Source organism: Poecilia latipinna, unplaced genomic scaffold (genome assembly GCF_001443285.1).
Source record: "Poecilia latipinna isolate Pla-1442-1.1 unplaced genomic scaffold, P_latipinna-1.0 Scaffold909, whole genome shotgun sequence".
NCBI classification, from domain to species: domain Eukaryota; kingdom Metazoa; phylum Chordata; class Actinopteri; order Cyprinodontiformes; family Poeciliidae; genus Poecilia; species Poecilia latipinna.
In genome coordinates this window covers 28,796-32,763 of record NW_015113525.1, presented here as the reverse complement: position 1 = coordinate 32,763, position 3,968 = coordinate 28,796, and positions in this window count along the sequence as shown.

Sequence of the window (3,968 nt, the reverse complement as noted above, 5' to 3'; positions counted from 1 at the left end):
TCTGCTTCATGATTTGGCAAATGAACAAGTGGATGAAGCTGAAATTCACCTGGGAGAAATAGATGGATGGATGGATGGATGGATGGATGGATGGATGGATGGATGGATGGATGGATGGATGGATGGATGGATCTTTAACGCCATACCCTTTGGGGATTAATATTCTGATCAATCAATCAAGTTGATTTGCAAACCACCTTTCAGCAACAAGGCAGTTCAAAGTGCTTTACATCATAAAAACACAAAAATACAAAGTCATAGAACAACAACTGTTTGTTTTAGTATTTCAGTTATTTTCCATTGTAATCCAGCAGCAATGGGACACACAGTGGTGCCTTTTTCTCTTCTTGTACTACATTCAACTAAATCTTCCTGAACCAGACCATATCTACAACACGGCTTAATGAAACTGGTAAATTCTTACTGCAGGACGGCCGTCTCTTCCAAAGTCCTTGCAATTCCCTTTACAGCCTCCCCTAAAATCCCATAACCTTTTTGTTGCGGTTATGAAGAGGTCTTATTTTTTTTTTACTACCGTCAAGCTGCCACTGCAGTGTTTAAAAAGAGTATCGACTGACAGAGCTAAAGGTCATGAGAGTCATTAGACTAATAAACCCACCATCTGGGACTGTTTTCCTTTTAAAGTCTCCTCAGATGAGCCGGAGCACAAAAGGTGGACGATGACAAGAGACGCCAGTGACAGACTTTAAGCTGAAATGTCACTAAAACTCTCCACGGGTTCAATTATTGCTCAATTGGACCCCAATTAGTGTTCTGACTTGACACTTGCGTTCGTCTGAGGAGCCTTAGGCTGGAAACTTAAAGTGAGGAGATAACAGGTAATGGCTCCAATTTATTCCTGATGTTTCACTTGAACACTCCAGAAAGATAAATATGGAGGACGGTTATCCCCTCGAAGCAGAGGGGAGAATATTCTGATTCTCCTCTGGATTATCATTCCTCTGTTCCCTATTGTGTCATCTCTGACTGGTTTTATGAAAAATATGAAAACAGAAACCAGATAAAAACTATGAGAATTAAATCCTTTCAGTAGCTCAGCTTTGTCATTCTGGCTTTGGTCTCATTATAATAGCTGCACTATTTTTAACAGCCTGACATAAGCGCACAATTAAAGCAATGATGATACCAATGTGGAGTATTGACTGTCTAATTAAGGTTTTATTGAGCTTTAATTAGTTATTAGCTGTTAATCTGACATAAAGCTTTATTAATTAACTAACTGATGGCTGCTTCTTACATACCAGAAGAATAGACAATATTTCATCAAATATATAATAAATTATGGATTCATAAATAAAATTTATCAAATTTATTTATGATTTATAAATATCCACTAGAAGATTGTGGTGGTTCCTTGCAGGCGTCTCTACAGCACTCTAGAGACATCTACTGGTTAGAAAAGAAAAATCGTGACCAAAGTATCTGAAGAGGTTACAGAGGAAACCTTAAATCTTTCAAAATGATCAAAAAGTCAGTTTCAGCAATGAAAATGTCTAAAAACTATAATGTTTACATGTTATAAATGCAGCAGAAAACAAAAACTGAGTGTATTTCTGTGCAGTGAAGTTTCTACTGGGAAGAATCACATGATGTGTTTCTGGCAATTAAAGGAAAATTGGCTTCCACCTTTAATATAAAAGCAAATAAAAACAGTTTATATTCTAACTTAAAAATATCAAATAGTTCAAGTTAAGATAAACTTAATTTCAGGTGCTAGTGTTGCTACTATTAGGGCATAACATAACATAAATAAAATAATAGATAATTGTTTGCTTGGTCTTTATTCACATTGTATAAAACTGAATGGTTGTTAACAGATTTTTTTATCATACCAGATTATTTGAAAATGACTCACAGGGTTGTGAAAATGTTTTTCTGTTTTGAGGTTTTGTTGCAAGAAATGCTTTTTTTTTTTTTTATCAAAGAGAACTAAAAACACCGTCTGAAGCCAAACTCAACCTCAGCAGTTCTTATTCTCACGTCTGCCTGATGTTACAAAAGTGTGAAATCAAGGACTTAGATAGAAAACCATTTTTATCCCAGCAGCATTTATATAGTGCAGCTTTAAGAGAAACAAATGAAAACCCACTGAAGACGAATCCACTCCTAAATTAAAGATAACATTTAATATGGACTGAAGAAAAAAGTGGTTCAAAGTCTTCTTTTAATATAAAAGTATATTTTTTTATTTAATTTGATGATCCAGGTCCCAAAGAAGAGTGCAGAGGCACATGATCCAAGCCCTTTGACGTTCTCATACACTGTAAAACATTTCACCTGCATTTAGTTGTGTCTACTATCTTTTGCTCTTTAGGTCAAATAAATTTAGTGACTTTCAGATTTTGAACCTAAATGAGTTTGTCAAAGATAAACTTACAGTAGTAAGTTGTGTTAACTTTATATTAAGAGTTTAATTAAGTGGAGTTTTTAGGTTAGCACTTAAAAAACTGAAATAAGAAAGAGACAGGAGTGGGAGCTATTTCCCAGAATGCTTAGCGGCTTGTTCTTGTATCCTGAGATGGAAGTGCGTTACATTGATCTGACTCTCTGTTATTAAGACAAATGTTAATTTTAAGTATGCGGATAATGTCCTGTTCATACTAAAAGTTTTAGAGCAGAATTTATTGTGATGTTTAATAAAATTCATCATCAGATCAGAAATTTTGTTCATGCAATTTGAAACAAGAATTTAAATTATTCTAAAGTAAAATAAGTAGATATTTGAGAAATGTGTGCTCTTTATTTTTTTCTTGCAAATTGTGAAATAATTATTTGGTTTAAATTGCTGCATTAAGTTAAAACTCACAATTCAAGATTCATGAACTTAAAAACAAAGTTTAGACAACTTGTCTTTCGTTGAATCAACTTCATGAACTTTAATTCCTGAGTTAAAACCAAAACTATTTTCTTGTTGGCTTAAATTTCATCTTCAAGTTAAACCAACTTTAAATATTTTACAGTGTAGTCAGTGATGATTTGAAGTCATACCATCTGCAAGTCTTGGTCCAGTGTGTTTTATGAGGTTAAAAGTCACTTCAACCATTAATAAACACCATGTGAGATTCTAATAATCCAAAAATTTAAATAAATAAATAAATAAATAAAAACTGAATGTTGGGTTTTATAATTAAAAGAATAAACATGAGAAATTAATTGATTTTTGAGTCCTTCATCCTGCATCCGTTGAGATGATTCTAGTGAGTCCCAAGGAGTTTCAAAGGTCAGATTAGAAATATCCATCAGTTTCTGGATCAGCCATTTAGTGTATTTCCATTTAAAAAGGAGAACTGCTAATCAGATGCCTAAACACGCGCTCTCTGCAATTAATCTATGCAGTATACATTTCACTTATTGAATACAAGACCTGTTATAAATCAACTGTTTAATGACATTTTAATCTATTGAGATGTATGTCTTTTACAATGTCCCCTTCACTCCTCTGTCCAGCTGCAGACTACCAGATGTTCTGATTACTCGTGTCTTTATTAAAACACTTAATTTAAAGGCACATTTATCTTAGTTATCACTTTATGGCTTCCTATTAGGGGAACGATTCTATTCAAGAGCATCGATCCATTACAATTGATACCGGAGTGGTTTAATGTAATCAGCCCAGCTACTGCAGCTCATCAGTATGCTGCAGGGAGAGCAGAAGTCTGGCAGCACTGTTCAAAGACTCCGGCGTACTTACTCACACTCGGGGACATTACATTAGTATCGATTCTGCGCTGCTTCGCTCAGTATTTATAGGAAAATTGTTCCTGGAATCCATTCCTTGAAAACACTGTATTTATAGAGCAAGCCAATGTTGTTTATTTTGATTCCAGGTTGTCCGGAGACGAGAAATTATTTCTAAACAACGATACTACAATTCCCAGAATGCCGCAGGAGCTCAAATGTACTGTGTTTCTGCCACCGCGCGGCCGTGGATAGTAAGTTCAGGGAAA